General features: G+C 43.3%; 1 protein-coding gene across 1 annotated transcript in view; it reads left to right on the plus strand.

The window, feature by feature from the left end:
- The window catches only part of LOC106571806 (wiskott-Aldrich syndrome protein family member 1), a 181,803-nt gene that overhangs the window by 83,513 nt on the left and 78,696 nt on the right, over window positions 1–19,594 (plus strand).

The raw sequence follows: 19,594 nt of genomic DNA on the forward strand, positions 1-19,594 counted from the left end.
TTAATAACTTCACCATGCTCAAAGTGATATTCAATGTCTGCTTTGTTTATTTTTATCCATCTACCAATAGTTGCCCTTCTTTGTGAGGCATTGAAACGAACACCTCCCTGGTGTTTGTGGTTGAATCTGACTGAGGAACCTTAAAGATTCGGAAAGTATTCAGACCCCTTGACTTTTAACACATTTTGTTACGTTACAGCCTCATTCTAAAATGGATTAAATACATGTTTTCCCTTATAAATCTACACACAATATCCCATAATGACAAAGCGAAAAAAAGGTTTTTAGAAAGTTTTGCAAATTTCTTACAAATATCAACCAGATACCTTATTTACATAAGTATTCAGACCGATTGCTATGAGACTCAAAATTGAGTTCGGGTGCATCCTGTTTCCATTGTTCATCCTTGATGTTTCTACAACTTGATTGGAGTCCACCTGTGCTAAATTCAATTGATTGGACAAGATTTGGAAAGGCACACACCTGTTTATATAAGGTCCAACAGTTGACAATGCATGTCAGAGCAAAAACCAAGCCATGAGGTCGAAGGAATTGTCAGTAGAGCTCAGAGACAGGATTGTGTTGAGCAACAAATCTGGGGAAGGGTACCAAAACATTTCTGCAGCGTTGAAGGTCTCCAAGAACACCATATTTATTAAATGGAAGCGGTTTGGAACCACCAAGACTCTTCCTAGAGCTGGCTGCCCGGCCAAACTGAGCAATCAGGGGAGAAGGGCCTTGGTCAGGGAGGTGACCAAGAACCCGATGGTCACTCTAACTGAGCTCTAGAGTTCCTCTGTGGAGATGGCAGAACCTTCCAGAAGGACAACCATCTCTGCAGCACCACCAATCAGGCCTTTTATGGTAGGGTGGCCAGACGGAAGCCACTCCTCAGTAAAAGGCATGAATGCCCGCTTGGAGTCTACCAAAAGGCACCTAAAGAAAAACAAGATTCTCTCGTCTGATGAAACCAAGGTGGAACTCTTGAATGCCTAGCGTCACGTCTGGAGGAAACCTGGCACTCTACACTGTCGGGATGTTTTTCAGCGGCAGGGACTGGGAGACTAGTTAGGATCGAGGTAATGATGAACAGAGCAAAGTACATAGAGATCCTTGATGAAAACCTGCTCCAGAGCACTTAGGACCACAGACTGGGGCGAAGGTTCACCTTCCAACAAGATAACGACCCTAAGCACACAGCCAAGACAATGGAGGAGAGGCATCGGGACAAGTCTCTGAATGTCCTTGAGTGGCCCAGCCAGAGCCCGGACTTGAACCTGATCTAACATCTCTGGAGAGACCTGAAAGTAGCTGTGCAGCGACGCTTCCCATCCAACCTGACAGAGCTTGAGATGATCTGCAGAGAAGAATGGGAGAAACTCCCCAAATACAGGTGTGCCAAACGTGTAGTGTCATACCCAAGAAGACCCAAGGCTGTAATCTCTGCCAAAGGTGCTTCAACAAAGTACTGAGTAAAGGGTCTGAATACTTATGTAAATGTGATAATTTACGGTTTTTATTTATAAGAAATTGGAAAACATTTTAAAAACCTGCTTTTGCTTTGTCAAAATGTGGTATTGTGTGTAGATTGACGAGGACATATTTTTAAATACATTTTCAAATGAGGCTGTAAAGTAACAATGGAAAAATTCAAGGGGTCTGAATACTTTTCCCGAATACACTATGATTGTATGTTTGGGATTCAGAGATGAGGTAGTCATTCAAAAATCATGTTAACACTGTTATTACACACAAAGTTAGTTCATGAGATGTATTATAACTTATTCCGGCTTTCCATAAGAAAAGTCTTCAATACTTATTGACTAAAGACATTTCATTTTTTTATTCATTTAAAAAAAATGTCTAAACATAATTAAAAAAAAAAGTAAAGTCAAAGGGTGTGAATACTTTCAGAAGGCGCTGTAACAAGAGGTGTGTCACGCTCTGACCTAGGAGAGTTGTGTTTTCTCTGTTTAGTTAGGCCAGGGTGTGATAGGTGGGTGGGCATTCTGTTTGTTTTCTATGTTTTGGCTGGGTATGGTTTCCAATCAGAGGCAGGTGTCTATCGTTGTCTCTGATTGGAAGCCGTACTTAGGCAGCCTGTTTTTCCTTTGGGTTTTGTGGGTAGTTGTTTTCTGTTTTGTTCCTTGTAACCTGACGGAACTGTTGACGGTCGTTTTTGTTGTTTTGATTTAGTGTTTTCATTAAAGTAAAATATGTGCACTTTACACGCCGCGCCTTGGTCCCCTTTGTACGACCGCCGTTACAAGGTGGTGCATAATCAAGTTTTGAAATGGCACCTTTTTGTATTCTATTATTCTAATTACCAACAATAAGTTGAGTCCCTGACTGACATCCTATTTGTTTTATTCTAAATGGCACTAGCAGTTCACGAAGTAGCATAAGTGGAAAATAGACGGGACACAACACATTTTCCTACTTTAATCAACCAGTGCATTTGGAATTTGTGTTAAAACTGTCATCATTTGGCAAGGAATGTAGCTTGTGTGTCCTATCAGTTAGATGATACATTTTTATAGTCGTTTATTTCTGTAGGTCTAACCGGAGCTTGTGTGCGCACTCGGTAAGCGTGTCTGGAGGGAGCAGTCGGAATGCAATTGAGTGAATGAGACATGGAGGAGAAAGGGAATTTTTAGCGAGAAGAACGGTTTGATGATTGGCTTGGTTTCTTTTTTTGTTGTGCCCCGCAAATGCACATGTACAAATGGAACACTAGGGTGAAATTGTAATTAACGTTGTCTTAAAGACAAAATTGCACTTTTGAAAAAAATAGAGGTCCATACCTCGGTGTCCTCATATGTAGCTAGCACCCTGGGCCCATTATACACTACACAAGTATGTGGCCACCTCTTAAAATTAGTGGATGTTGCTATTTCAGCCACACCCATTGCAGACAGGTGTGTAAAATCGAGCACACATTCATGCAATCTCAACAGACAAACATTGTCAGTAGAATGGCCCGTACTGAAGAACTCAGTGACTTTCAACGATGCCATCTTTCCAACAAGTCAGTTCGTCAAATTTCTGCCCTGCTAGAGCTGCCCCGGTCAACTGAGTGCTGTTATTGTGAAGTGGAAACATCTAGGAGATACAATGACTCAGCATCAAAGTGGTAGGCCACACAAGCTCACAGAATGGGACCGCCGAGTGTTGAAGCGCGTAGGTGTAAAAATCGTCAGTCCTCGGTTGCAACACTCACTACCTAGTTCCAAAGTGCCTCTGGAAGCAATGTCAGCACACCAGGTGTTCGTCAGGAGCTTCATGAAATGGGTTTCCATGGCCGAATAGCCGACAAGTCTAAGATCACCATGTGCAATGCCAATGTCGGCTGGAGTGGTATAAAGCTCGCCACCATTGGACTCTGGAGCAGTGGAAACACATTCTCTGGAGTGATGAATCACACTTCACCATCTGTCAGTTCGACAGACTAATCTGGGTTTGGTGGATGCCAGTAGAACGCTACCTGCCCGAATGCATAGTGCCAAATGTAAAGTTTGTTGGAGGAGGAATAGTGGTCTGGGGCTGCTTTTCATGGTTTGAGCTAGGCCCCTTAGTTCCAGTGAAGGGAAATCTTAACATTACACCACATTACTAGAAAATGTTGTACTTCCAACTTTGTGGTAACAGTTTAGGGAAGGCCCCTTCTTGTTTCAGCATGACAATGCCCCCGTGCACAAAGCGAGGTCCATACAGAATGGTTTGTCGAGATCGGTGTGGAAGAATTTGACTGGCCTGCACAGAGCCCTGACCTAAACCCCATCTAACACCTTTGGGAGGAATTGGAAAGCCGACTGCGAGCCATGCCTAGTGGCCCAACATCAGTGCCCGACCTCACTAATGCTCTTGTGGCTGAATGGAAGACCCCACAGCAATGTACCAACATCTAGTAGAAAGCCTTCCCAGAAGAGTGGAGGCTGTTATAGCAGTAAACGGGGGACCAACTCCATATTATTCCCCATGATTTTGGAATGAGATGTTCGACGAGCAGGTGTCCACATACTTTTCAAACGCTGTATAGTGTATTAGGCTATCATATTATTGGGCTATATCAGCCAATAGGGTGGATGGCATTTGAAAGAGAGTAGCGTTGGGGCGAAATAGAATAGGCGAGAAGACACTTACTTGAACTACGTTTTGCATAACGTTGATAGGAGTGAGACGATTTGCAGGCAGACAAATCTGTTCTCAATATTTATTTCCAGTCAATGTCAGAGCCTATCATATTTAGGAAGTTCATTTCCATGGAAAGACAACTGTGTCGTGCTTCTTTGCCCATACATATAGCCTACAGGCTATTTAATTGAGACCACACGTAAGCGCATTTGATCTCTGTCGGAGCCTGCAGCTCTCCAGCAAACATGTCCACATTGGCATGATGTGGGCCCAATGCGGGCTAAATTGTTGGACACATGTAGGCTTCCCACAAAAGCGAATCGGCTCCACAAGGCATTGTCCCAGTGTGGCCCAGTTTGGGCAGCCCATATCTGGTTAGGTCAGCCCTCACTTTGCCTGAAATAAGCCCATCTTTTTGGATCAGCTGCCCATAACATTGTATCAGAATGACAACAAAGTTTTCACTAACTTAAAAGTTTCTTATGTAACATGCATTTATCTAAGTCAGAGACCTGTCCGTGTGGTGTCAGAATAACAACCTATCCCTCAACGTAGCCAAGACTAAGGAGATGATTATGGACTACAGGAAAAGGAGGACCGAGCATGCCCCCATTCTCATCGACGGGGCTGAAGTGGAGCAGGTTGAGAGCTTCAAGTTTCTTGGTGTCCACATCAACAACAAACTAGAATGGTCCAAACGCACCAAGACAGTCGTGAAGAGGGCACGACAAAGCTTATTCCCCCTCAGGAATCTAAAAAGATTTGGCATGGGTCCTGAGATCCTCAAAAGGTTCTACAGCTGCAACATCGAGAGCATCCTGACTGGTTGCATCACTGCCTGGTACGGCAATTGCTCGGCCTCTGACCGCAAGGCACGACAGAGAGTAGTGCATACGGCCCAGTACATCACTGGGGCTAAGCTGCCTGCCATCCAGGACCTCTACACCAGGCAGTGTCAGAGGAAGGCCCTAAAAATTGTCAAAGACCCCAGCCACCCCAGTCATAGACTGTTCTCTCTTCTACCGCATGGCAAGCGGTAGAAGTGCCAAGTCTAGGACAAAAAGGCTTCTCAACAGTTTTTACCCCCAAGCCATAAGACTCCCGAACAGGTAATCAAATGGCTACCCGGACTATTTGCATTGTGTGCCCCCCCCCAACCCCCACAAACCCTCTTTTTACGCTGCTGCTACTACTACTACTGTTTATCATATATGCATAGTCACTTTAACTATACATTCATGTACATACTACCTCAATTAGGCCGACCAACCAGTGCTCCCGCACATTGGTAACCAGGCTATCTGCATTGTCCTGCCACCCACCACCCGCCAACTCCTCTTTTACGCTACTGCTACTCTCTGTTCATCATATATGCATAGTCACTTTAACCATACCTACATGTACATATTACCTCAATCAGCCTGACTAACCGGTGTCTGTATGTAGCCTCGCTACTTACCTACTGTTCACCTAACACCTTTTTTGCACTATTGGTTAGAGCCTGTAAGTAAGCATTTCACTGTAATGTTGTATTCGGCGCACGTGACAAGGAAACTTTGATTCGATTTTTTATAGACTTAATCATTGAGTACGGTTACATGCACACAATAATGCGATTTATTGTGGATAGTCTGATTAATATAATAGTTTGATTAAAATGTGTACATACTTTGCAAGAATAATGATTTCCTTAATAATCCTGTTTACATGGACACATCTTAAATCAGGCTACCTGATGGCACTTTGATAAATGCAGGAAATTGCCAATCAAAATAAATGTTGTACCACAGCAAACGTGATTCTGAGTTCAGACATGCAAAGTTTGTATGTGAAAACTATTTCTAATACGCATCCATTGTTGTTCCAAAATGACTTCATGCTGAAGAGGAAGGCTCCTTCAGCTGGTACTAGCACACGCGCAGATCAAATACACAGCTGGAACGCCAATTTAAGGTGTTCAGAAAACCAGGTGTTTGAAATCGACTTGTGCTAACTTCGATTTTGACCTTACACCGATTTTAACATAAGCAGAGTAAGATGTTTACAGGACTATAACATAATCTGCATACTGAATTACTGTTCATGTCAACGTACTCATTGGCAGTATAAGATACATTTATGTTTACATTACACAACAGAACACTTAAACACTTAGTAACGTTTGCATAAAAATAACTTGTGATAATTGGCTTTAAAGTTCCGAACTCTCATTGGTTTGAATGGTGTCAGCAATTCCCACCTTGCCCACCAAATACACAGTGGGGTAATTTTTGCTGGGTGGTTATATCACACAGTTAACTCATCTGTGAGTAAGTTAAACAACCGAAAGAGGGTGCAACGAGAGGAGAGTGGGGGCTAGAGACATGAGGTGGGTTGAAACATTAGGGATGGGGGAAAAACATTGATACTGTAGAGTATCGCAATATTTTTTCTGCCAGTACTGTGACTCCAAGTATCGATTTGTAAAATAAAATAAACATTTTTAAAAATGAGGGGTGCGTGTCTGTGTCTGCCCTGTATAAGGGCCCTTGACCTGACCACTTGTGTGGCCCTGTGCTCCATTGTGCTGCCATGTGAGTAAGTTAATTCTCCATTAGTATTCAGTAGCTCTTCTCTTTGCCATATTGTTCAGAGAGCAATGAGCCGAGAGAGAGGAGGACCCTGCACTATACAGACACGCGCTAGTCCCTTTGTGTCGCACAATAGACCAATACTTTTTGATCTCTCTGTCTCCCTCTCTCACTCTTTTTTCTCCTACTCTCAATCTTGTGCTTTCTCTTGCTCTTTCTCTCTCTCGATCGTTCGCTCTTTCCCTCTCCTCTCTCTCTCTCTCTCTCTCTCTCTCTCTCTCTCTCTCTCTCCTGCTCTCAATCTTGTGCTTTCTTATGCTCTCTATCGCTTCTCTCCGTGCACACTTCTGACTCTGTCTATCTTCTCTTTTTTTCCCTCTTTTTTTTCTTCTCCTGGGGTAGTGACCAGCATCCCAATGGTCTGTTGCCTTGGTGATGAGTGACAGATAGGATGCACCACCCAAGCAGTGTAGAGATGGATGAAATGGGGTGAGCTGAGGTGGGGGTTGGGATGTTGGCGCAGTAGGGAAAGAGACTACTGATTTGAAGAGGAGCAAGAAAAAGAGGAATAAGAGGACATTGGAAATGGTGTTTGCAGTTGTAATGATTCTTTGTGGGGAGATCAACCTTGATTATTCTCATTCTCTCATCTCTGTTCCTATGTGCTGGTGGCTTAGTGAAGGAATCCAATCAGGGTTGTCAAGGTCCAGGGCAACTGAAGGAGATATTGCTCCTCCGTTTTGTCTGAAGGATGTCCCTGAAGGACATCCCTCAGTCAATAAGAGAGGGATGAGTAAGAAATTAATGAGTTGATTTCCAGGAAAATGAGTGATCAGAGTACCATCTCAAAAATAACAATAGTGAATTGCGGGAAACTCCATTCTCACGTATCCTTATTCAACAGGGAGAAAAGACAGAAGACAACATTCTGGCGGATTGGAATGAATCTCATTTGTCCATTGAAATAACATCATATTGATCAAAAATACAGTGTAGACATTGTTAATGTTGTAAATGACTATTGTAGCTAGAAACGGCAGATTTTTTTTATGCAATATCTACATAGGCACGCAGAGGCCCATTATCAAATCAAAATCAAATGTATTTGTCACATACACATGGTTAGCAGGTGTTAATGCAAGTGTAGCGAAATGCTTGTGCTTCTAGTTCCGACCATGCAGTAATATCTAACAAGTAATCTACCAATTCCACAACAACTACCTTGTACACTCAAGTGTAAAGGAATGAATACGAATATGTACATAAAAATATATAAATGAGTGATGGCCGAACGGCATAGGCAAGATGTAATAGATGGTATGGAGTACAGTATATACATATGAGATGAGTATTGTTGTGTATGAAAACATATAAAGCAGCATTGTTAAAGGTGCCTAGTGATACATTACATCAGGATGGCAAGATGCAGTAGATGGTATAGAGTACAGTATATACATATGAGATGAGTAATGTAGGTTATGAAAACATATTAAGTGGCATTGTTTAAAGTGGCTAGTGATACATCTAATTACATCAAGATGGCAAGATGCAGTAGATGGTATGGCGTACAGTATATACATATGAGATGAATAATGTAGGTTATGTAAACATGATCTAATATAAATGATATAAAGTGGCAAGTGATAAATTGATTACATCAATTTCCCATTATTAAAGTGGCTTGAGTTGAGTCAGTATGTTGGCAGCAGCCACTCAATGTTAGTGATGGCTGTTTAAAAGTCTGATGGCCTTGAGATAGAAGCTGTTTTTCAGTCTCTCGGTTCCAGCTTTGATGCACCTGTACTGACCTCGCCTTCTGGATGATAGAGGGGTGAACAGGCAATGGCTCGGGTGTTTGCTGTCCTTGATGATCTTTTTGGCCTTCCGGTTATGGGCGGAGCAGCTGCCGTACCAGGTGGTGATACAGCCCGACAGGATGCTCTCGATTGTGCATCTGTAAAAGTTTGTGAGTGTTTTTGGTGACAAGCCGAATTTCTTCAGCCTCCTGAGGTTGAAGAGGCGCTGCTGCGCCTTCTTCACCACGCTGTCTGTGTGGGTGGACCATTTCAGTTTGTCCGTGATGTGTACGCCGAGGAACTTAAAACTCTCCACCCTCTCCACTACTATCATTGCTATGCAGACGACACACAATTAATCTTCTCCTTTCCCCCTTCTGATAACCAGGTGGCGAATCGCATCTCTGCATGTCTGGCAGACATATCAGTGTGAATGACGGATCACCACCTCAAGCTGAACCTCGGCAAGACGGAGCTGCTCTTCCTCCCGGGGAAGGACTGCCCGTTCCATGATCTCGCCATCACGGTTGACAACTCCATTGTGTCCTCCTCCCAGAGTGCTAAGAACCTTGGCGTGACCCTGGACAACACCCTGTCGTACTCCACTAACATCAAGGCGGTGACCCGATCCTGTAGGTTCATGCTCTACAACATTCGCAGAGTACGACCCTGCCTCACACAGGAAGCGGCGCAGGTCCTAATCCAGGCACTTGTCATCTCCCGTCTGGATTACTGCAACTCGCTGTTGGCTGGGCTCTCTGCCTGTGCCATTAAACCCCTACAACTCATCCAGAACGCCGCAGCCCGTCTGGTGTTCAACCTTCCCAAGTTCTCTCACGTCACCCCGCTCCTCCGCTCTCTCCACTGGCTTCCAGTTGAAGCTCGCATCCGCTACAAGACCATGGTGCTTGCCTACGGAGCTGTGAGGGGAACGGCACCTCCGTACCTTCAGGCTCTGATCAGGCCCTACACCCAAACAAGGGCACTGCGTTCATCCACCTCTGGCCTGCTCGCCTCCCTACCTCTGAGGAAGCATAGTTCCCGCTCAGCCCAGTCAAAACTGTTCGCTGCTCTGGCACCCCAATGGTGGAACAAGCTCCCTCACGACGCCAGGACAGCGGAGTCAATCACCACCTTCCGGAGACACCTGAAACCCCACCTCTTTAAGGAATACCTAGGATAGGATAAAGTAATCCTTCTAACCCCCCCCCCCCCCCTTAAAAGATTTAGATGTCCTATTGTAAAGTGGTTGTTCCACTGGATATCATAAGGTGAATGCACCAATTTGTAAGTCGCTCTGGATAAGATCGTCTGCTAAATGACTTAAATGTAAATATAAATATACTGTCCCGTCAATGTAGATAGGGGGCTGCTCCCTCTGCTGTTTCCTGAAGTCCACGATCATCTCTTTTGTTTTGTTGACATTGAGTGCGAGGTTATTTTCCTGACACCAGACTCCGAGGGCCCTCACCTCCTCCCTGTAGGCCGTCTCGTCGTTGTTGGTAATCAAGCCTACCACTGTAGTGTCGTCTGCAAACTTGATGATTGAATTGGATGCGTGCATGGCCACGCAGTCGTAAGGTGAACAGGGAATACAGAAGAGGGCTGAGAACGCACCCTTGTGGGGACCCAGTGTTGAGGATCAGCGGGGTGGAGATGTTGTTACCTATCCTCACCACCTGGGGGCGGCCCGTCAGGAAGTCCAGGACCCAGTTGCACAGGGCGGGGTCGAGACCCAGGGTCTCGAGCTTAATGACGAGTTTGGAGGGTACTATGGTGTTAAATGCTGAGCTGTAATCGATGAACAGCATTCTTACATAGGTATTCCTCTTGTCCAGATGGGTTAGGGAAGTGTGCAGTGTGATGGCGATTGCGTCGTCTGTGGACCTATTGGGTCGGTAAACAAATTGGAGTGGGTCTAGGGTGTCAGGTAATGTGGAGGTGATATGGTCCTTGACTAGTTTCTCAAAGCACTTCATGATGAGTGAGTGCTACAGGGCGGTAGTCATTTAGCTCAGTTACCTTAGCTTTCTTGGGAACAGTAACAATGGTGGCCATCATGAAGCATGTGGGCTGGGACAGCAGACTGGGATAGGGAGAGATTGAATATGTCTCTAAACACACCAGCCACCTCGTCTGCGCATGCTCTGAGGACGTGGCCGGGGATGCCGTCTGGGCCTGCAGCCTTGCGAGGGTTAACACGTTTAAATGTTTGATTCACGTTTGCTGCAGTGAAGGAGAGCCCGCAGTCTTTGGTAGCAGGCCGTGTTAGTGGCACTGTATTGTCCTCAAAGCGAGCAAAAAACTTGTTTAGTCTGTCTGGGAGCAAGGCATCGTGATCCGCGACGGGGCTGATTTTTCTTTTGTAGCCCGTGATTGACTGTAGACCCTGCCACATACCTCTCGTGTCTGAGCCGTTGAATTGCGACTCCACTTTGTCTCTGTACTGACGCTTAGCATGTTTGATTGCCATACGGAGGGAATAGCTACACTGTTGATATTCGGTCATGTTTCCGGTCACTTTGCCCTGATTAAAAGCAGTGGTTCGCGTGTTCAGTTTTGCGCGAATGCTGCCATCAATCCACGGTTTCTGGTTGGGGAATATTTTAATAGACGCTGTTGGTACGACATCACCGATGCACTTGTTAATGAACTCGCACACCGAGTCAGCGTATTCGTCATTGTTGTTGTTCGCAGCAATGTGGAACATATCCCAGTCCACGTGATCGAAGCAATCTTGAAGCGTGGAATCCGATTGGTCGGACCAGCGTTGAACAGACCTGAGGGCAGGAGCTTCCTGTTTTAGCTTCTGTCTATAGGCTGGGAGCAACAAAATGGAGTCGTGGTCAGCTTTTCCAAAGGGAGGGCGGGGGAGGGCCTTATATGCGTTGCGGAAATTAGAATAACAGTGGTCTAGGGTTTTGCCCGCCCTGGTAGCACAACCGATATGCTGATAGAATTTGGGGAGCCTTGTTTTCAGATTAGCCTTGTTAAAATCCCCGGCTACAATAAATGCAGCCTCAGGATATGTGGTTTCCAGTTTACATAGAGTCCAATGAAGTTCTTTCAGGGCCGTCGATGTGTCTGCTTGGGGGGGACATACACGGCTGTGATTATAATCGAAGAGAATTCTCTTGGTAGATAATGCTGTCGGCATTTGATAGTGAGGAATTCTAAGTCAGGTGAACAAAATGACTTGAGTTCCTGTATGTTATGATCACACCACGTCTCGTTAATCATAAGGCATACACCCCCACCCTTCTTCTTACCAGAGAGATGCTTGTTTCTGTCGGCGCGATGCATGAAGAAACCAGGTGGCTGTACCGACTCAGAGTGTCTCGAGTGAGCTATGTTTCCATGAAACAAAGAACGTTACAGTCTCGGATGTCTCTCTGGAATGCTACCCATGCTCGGATTTCGTCTACCTTATTGTCAAGAGACTGGACATTGGCGAGTAGTATGCTCGGGAGCGGTGCGCGATGTGCCCGTCTACGGAGCCTGACAAGAAGACCGCTCCGTCTGCCCCTTCTTCTGTGGCGCCGTTGTTTTGGCTCGCCGGCTGGGATCCGATCCATTGTCCTGGGTGGTGGGCAAAACAGAGGATCCGCTTCGGGAAAGTCGTATTTCTGGTCGTAATGTTGGTGAGTTGGCGTTGCTCTTATATCCAATAGTTCCTCCCGACTGTATGTAGTAAAACCTAAGATTACCTGGGGTAACAATGTAAGAAATAACACATAAAAAAGCAAAATACTGCCATCTTTGTCGGCGCCGGAAGTTACATCAGCAACCATCACTCCTGTGTTCCAATGGCACGTTGTGTTAGCTTGTTGCTTCTTTAATCAGGTCAACAGTTTTCATCTGTGCTAACATAATTGCAAAAGGGTTTTCTAATGATCAATTAGCCTTTTCAAATTATAAACTTGGATTAGCTAGCACAACGTGCCATTGGAACACAGGAGTGATGTATTGTTGTCTCTACCTTCTTGCCCTTTGTGCTGTTGTCTGTGCTCAATAGTGTTTGTACCATGTTTTGTGCTGCTGCCATGTAGTTGTCATGTTGTGTTGCTACCATGCTGTGTTTACATGTGTTGCTGCCATGCTATGTTGTTGTCTTAGGTCTCTCTTTATGTAGTGTTGTGTTGTCTCTCTTGTCATTATGTGTGTTTTATTTTTAATCCCAGCCCCTGTCCCCGCAGAAGGCCTTTTGCCTTTTGGTAGGCCGTTATTGTAAATAAGAATTTGTTCTTAACTGACTTGCCTAGTTAAATACAAAAATAAATAAAAAACAGGGTCCTGAAAAAGGTCACCACATGCAGGGTCACTGGAGGCCCAACTAGAAGTGTGTGAGCGTGCGTGCGTGCATAAGAAATCGAGAGGGAAGGGGGAGGGAGGGAGAGGGAGGGAGGGAGAGATGGATGGGAGGAGGGTAGGAGGTGTAGCCTAGTAGTTGGGTGGGGCTTGGGCTACTATGGTGCTCTCATAATGTTTTATGTTTTTTAAGAATGTGTCACAGTACAGTTTGAAGTACATCCTATAAATCTTAACGCACGCTTAGATAAATACGAGGGCTGATCATTACCCTATATGGAGGCGGTTGAGTTCAATTAAGAGGATTGTAACATGACTCACATCAACAAACCATTTAACAGGCTTCCTACTAGCCCATAAAGACGTGTGTCCTTAGTTGCTAGTGCTAGTAATGCCTCTTATGGTCTACTTTTTTTGGGGGGGGATACGCTCCATGATCATTCTAATTGCTCCATGACTGTAACATCATTATAGAGTCCTATAGAAATTAAATACATCAGCGATGAATTAAGACAGAGTAGTAGTTGGTACTAATGACTGTTCTTGTAGTAGCTGGTTTATCAGTCACCCTATTGCACCTTGTCTGCTTCCACTCCATCAAACATGTCTGCCTTGATTACAGTGCTGATTAATTAATGTCATTATGATTAATTCATGTCAGGGAGGGAGAGGATGGCTGGTTGGACATGGTAGACTACCATTGTCTCACAGAGAAAGAGCCTGTCATTTAGTCTGCTGTTCAGCCTAAATGTCCCTCTTGGTTCATTTACTGTAAATGGAGCCTATTCTTTCTTTCCTCTTTCTTTACCTTCACTCGCTGTAAACGTTCCCTTCTATTTATTTATTTCCTCCTTCTTCTCCAGTCCTCTCCTCTCTCTCCATATCCCTCCCTCAGATTCTGAAACATTCTTTACCCATTTAGTTAAATGGAGATTCACGATTGAAGAGAAACAGTTTCAGTGGGGAAAATGCTGAGTAAGAAAAGCTTTCTACTTTCTACAAGTACAGTGCATTCGGAAAGTATTCAGACCCCTTGACTTTTTCCACATTTTGTTACGTTACATTCTAAAATTCTAAAATGTATATTTTTTTTCCCCTCATCCATCTACACACAATACGGCATAATGACAAGGCAAAAACTGGTTTTTAAAACAGAAATATCACATTTACATAAGTATTTTGGACTCAGTACTTTGTTGAAGCACCTTTGCAGTGATTACAATCTTGGGTCTTCTTGGGTATGACGCTACAAGCTTGCCATACCTGTATTTGGGGAGTTTCTCCCATTCTTCTCTGCAGATCCTCTCAAGCTCTGTCAGGTTGGATGGGGATCGTGGCTGCACAGCTATTTTCAGATCTCTCCAGAGATGTTCGATTGGGTTCAAGTTTGGGGTCTGGCTAGGCCACTCAAGGACATTTAGAGACTTGTCCCAAAACAACTTCTGCGTTGTCCTGTTGGAAGGTGAACCTTCGCCCCAGTTTGAGGTACTGAGCGCTCTGGAGCAGGTTTTCATCAAGGATCTCTTTGTACTTTGCTCCGTTAATTTTTCCCCCGATCCTGACTAGTCTCCCAGTCCCTGCCGCTGAAAAACATCCCCACAGCATGATGTTGTCACCACAATGATTCACCATAGGGATGGTGCCAGGATTCCTCCAGACGTGACGCTTGGCATGCAGGCCAAAGAGTTCAATCTTGGTTTCATCAGACCAGAGAATCTTGTTTGTCATGGTTTGAGAGTCCTTTAGGTGCCTTTTGGTAAACTAAGTGGGCTGTCAAGTGCCTTTTACTGAGGAGTTCCTTCAGTCTGGATGCTCTACCATAAAGGCCTGATTGGTGGAGTGCTGCAGAGATGGTTTTCCTTCTGGAAGGTTCTCCAATCTCCACAGAGGAACTTTCGAGCTCTGTCAGAGTAACCATTGGGTTCTTGGTCACCTACCTGACCAAGGCCCTTCTCCCCCGATTGCTCAGTTTGGCCAGGCGGCCAGCTCAAATCAAATCAAATTTTATTGGTCACATGCTGTGGATATAGATACTTTTGTACCTGTTTCCTCCAGCAACTTCATAAGGTCCTTTGCTGTTGTTCTGGGATTGATTTGCACTTTTCACACCAAAGTACGTTAATCTCTAGGAGACAGAACGAGTCTCCTTCCTGAGTGGTATGATGGCTGCGTGGTCCCATGGTGTTTATACTTGCGTACTATTGTTTGTACAGATGAACGCGGTACCTTCAGGCGTTTGGAAATTGCTCCCAAGGATGAACCAGACTTGTGGAGGTCTACAATTTTTTGGGGTTGATTTCTTTTGATTTTCCCATTATGTCAAGCAAAGAGGCACTGAGTTTGAAGGTAGGCCTTGAAATACATCCATAAGTACACCTCCAATTGACTAACATTATATCAATTAGCCCATCAGAAGCTTCTAACGCCATGAGAGAATTTTCTGGAATTTTCCAATCTGTTTAAAGGCACAGTCAACTTAGTGTATGTAAACGTCTGACCCACTGGAATTGTGATACAGTGAATTATAAATTAAATACTCTGTCTGTAAATAGTTGTTGGAAAAATTACTTGTGTCATGCACAAAGTAGATGTCCTAACTGACTTGCCAAAACTATAGTTTGTTAACCTGTTGGTGACCCCTTCCCGTTCTCATCCCGTTAATGGGATTGATTTTGACAACAGCCAGTGGAAAATCAGAGCGCCAAATTTAAAACAGCTAAAATCTCATAATTCCATTTTCTCAAACAATCAACTATTTTACACCATTTTAAAGATAAACTTCTCGTTAATCTAACCACATTGTCCGATTTCAAAAAGGCTTTATGGCGAAGCATAAAATTAGATTATGTTAGGACATAAACTTCACAAGAAACACCACACAGCCATTTTCCAAGCAACTAGATGCATCACAAAAACCCAAAACACAGCTAAATGAAGCACTAACCTTTGACGATCTTCATCAGATGACACTCCTAGGACATTATGTTACACAATACATGTATGTTTTGCTCGATAAAGTTCATATTTATATCCAAAAACAACATTTTACATTGGCGCGTAATGTTGAGAAATGTTTTCCCTCCAAACCCTGCGCTGAATGAGCACAATGAGCGCACACAGTACGTAAATTCTCATCGTAAACATTGATCAATATAGAAGTGTTATGCACAGAATTATAGATACACTTCTAAATGAAATCGCTTTGTCAGATTTAAAAAAAGGTTCACGGCGAAAGCACAATTTGCAATAATCTGAGTACAGCCCAGATGACACTAACAACTAGCAAACAGAAACCTGCCATCTTGGAGTCAATAAAACTAAGAAATTACATTTTAAATATTCACTTACCTTTGATTATCTTCATCAGAAGGCACTCCCAGGAATCCCAGCTCCACAATAAATTTGTGGAATGTTGAAAAACAAGTTTTAATGACTCCAACCTAAGTGTATGTAAACTTCCGATTTGAACTGTACATATGGACGAGCGTTGTCAGAGTGGAACGGACTAAGATAAAGTAGAATTGTATAGATTACAGTATATACATATGAGATGAGTAATGCAAGATATGTAAATATTATTAAGTGACTAAGATACTGTAGAAGTATAGAAAACAGTTTATACATGTGAGATGAGTAATGGAAGATATGTAAACATTATTAAGTGACTAAAATAGTATAGAATACAGTATATACATATGAGATTAGTAATGCCAGATATGTAAACATTATTAAAGTGACTAGTGTTCCATTCCTTAAAGTAGCCAGTGATTTCTAGTCTATGTCTATAGGCAGCAGCTTCTAATGTACTAGTGATGGCTGTTTAACAGTCTGATGGCCTTGAGATAGAATCTGTTTTTCAGTCTCTCGGGTCCCCGCTTTGATGCACCTCTACTGACCTCGCCTTCTGGATGATAGCGGAGTGAACAGGCAGTGGCTCTAGGAAGTACTTGGCGGTTCCAAACTTCTTCCATTTAGGAATGATGATGGTCACTGTGTTCTTGGGGACCTTCAATGCTGCAGAAATATTTTGGTACCCTTCCCCAGATCTCTGCCTCGACACAATCCTTTCTCGGAGCTCTACGGACAATTCCTTCAACGTCATGGCTTGGTTTTTGCTCTGACATATACTGTCAACTGTAGGACCTTATATAGACAGGGGTGTGTGCCTTTCCAAATCATGTCCAATCAATTGAATTTACCACAGATGTACTCCAATCAAGTTGTAGAAACATCTCAAGGATGATCAATGGAAACAGGATGCACCTGAACTAAATTTTGAGTCTCAAAGCAAAGGGTCTGAATACTCATGTAAATATTGTATTTCTGTTTTTCATTTTAATAAATGTGCAAACATTTCTAAAAAGCTATTTTTGATTTGTCATTATGGGGTATTGTGTGTAGATTGAGGATATGTTTTTATTTAATCCATTATAGATTAAGGCTGTAACGTAACAAAATGTGGAAAAAGGGAAGGGGTTTGAATACTTTCCGAATGCACTGTATGTGTTTTGACTTTCCCCCATGTGTACTGTATGCATTTTTCATGGAAGAGTGTAATTCTAGTGGTTGATTTTGGTGAGCTAGTGTGAGTGTAAAGCATGGTGGTCGGTGTCGTTTAAGATGAGGGAGGACAATATATATATTTTTTTTATGAGCATGGCCTTAATTATATTACAGCATATTGGATGACTGTCATATATATATTCCATTCACCCAGCTCAATGTAACATCGATAGGTTTAGGCTACTACATTATACTCAAATTTTCCCTATACCCATCATGAGGTTGCTACAACCTAGCCTATGAATGAAAGTTTACAACGTACAGTACCCGTCAAAGGTTTGGACACCTACTCATTCCAGGGTTTTTCTTAATTTTTTACTATTTTCTACATTGTAGAATAATAATGTGTGTTTTCATAGTTTTGATGTCTTCACTATTATTCTACAATGTAGAAAATTGTAAAAATAAATAAAAAGCCTTGAATGAGTAGGTGTGTCCAAACTTTTGACTGGTACTGTAGCTAATAGATCTAACGAGTTAGTAAACCCGCTACAATCATGAATTACATTGTACATTTAGCAAGCAGTTTAGCAGGCGGCCCCGGTGGCAATAAATTAATAAAACCAAAAGCTTATCTTGACTTGGAAGAGTTCCAGTGTTGGATAGCCATAGCCAGCTAGGTAACATAGCATCCCTCTCTGTTTGAGTCGGATAAAATAGCTAGCTGCAATCGCTAGCTAAGTAAATTAAAGTGAAAAGCATATGAAATATGGCTAGCTCTCTCTCTCTCTCTTGCTCCTCCTTCATTTAAAAAAAAATGATTTGTTAAAAACTGTACAACTATTGTATATCTCTCTCTTTGAGTCAACTACTCAACACATTTTATGCACTGCGGTGGTGGCTAGCTGTAGCTTATGCTTTCAGTACTAGATTCTCTGATCATTTGCTTGGGTGGACAACATGTCAGTTCATGCTGCAACAGCTCCGATAGGTTGAAATGAATCCTCCAGAAGTTGTCATAATTACAGTAAATCTATGGAAGGTGGTGAGAACAATGAGCCTCCTAAGTTTTGTATTGATGTCAATGTATCTGGAGGAGGACGGGAACTAGCTGTTCTCCGACTACTCCATGGTGCTACCCTACAGAGTGCTGTTGAAGCTACTGTAGACCTTCATTGCAAAAACAGTATGTTTTAATCAAATTTTTGTTGACAATTTGTTTTATCTAATGTTTTCAGTGTTTCACTATTTTTGTGAATTTCACTGAGGATTGTCCTTCCCTTCCTCTTCTGAGGAGCCTCCACTGGTGTAAAGTGCGACTGGTAAATCCTTTTGTGAGTCACTGTGTGAGAGTAGCAGGTTGTAATCTAGCTATAACGTTGGTTTGTGTGTTCGTAAGCACCAGCGTGTTTTCAGTTGGTTTGTTAGTAGCAGCAGCATGCTAGCCATGGAGAGGTGACAGGGGGGGTTGCTATACTGTTAGCTATGCGGGCCACTGGTGTGTTGGTCGGTTTGGGTGTGAATTATCTCTTGTTGTGTGTTTGGGGGTGAATTTATCTCTAGTGGTCTGTGTGTCTGGCTGTGGTTGTGGGGGTGAATTGTCTCTGGCGGTGTGTGAGGGGGGTGAATTGTCTCTGGTGTTGTGTGTGTGTGTGTGTGTGTGCCTGGCTGTGTGTGTGGGGGTGAATTGTCTCTGGCGACCATGATGAGAATGATGAGGAGGAAAACTATGCTGACTGAGAGAAACATACTGTGTCTATTCCATATGTAATGCTCTACTTTTGACCAGGGTTGGGCCTATAGGAAATTTGGAACACAGTCCTATAATTTACTTTTACATTTTCGTAATTTAGCAGACGCTCTTATCCAGAGCAACTTACACGATCAATTAGGCTTAATTGCCTTGCTCGAGGGCACATCGACAAATGTTTCACCTAGTCAGCTCAGGGATTTGAACCAGCGACCTTTCGGTTACTGGCCCAACGCTTTTAACCGCTAGGGTACCTGCCGCCAGGGAAATTGATCACTACACCTCTACAGAGGGGGATTACTTTTTGTGGCTGTGTGGAACAAATGTAGCCTATTATTTCTGTGTAGGGTAGTTCATGCTGTGTTGGAAGCCTTGTAGCAGTCTGCACCATAATTACTACATAATTGCAACATAATTGTACAGTAATAGACCTAATTGTACAATAGTAATTGTATACCTGTACATTATTAAAGGTTTAATATAACTCAACTATTGAGTTTTAGGTGTGGTAGTGGTAGAGGTAGAGGTATCCA

The sequence above is a fragment of the Salmo salar genome, chromosome ssa15 (genome assembly GCF_905237065.1).
Source record: "Salmo salar chromosome ssa15, Ssal_v3.1, whole genome shotgun sequence".
NCBI classification, from domain to species: Eukaryota; Metazoa; Chordata; class Actinopteri; order Salmoniformes; family Salmonidae; genus Salmo; species Salmo salar.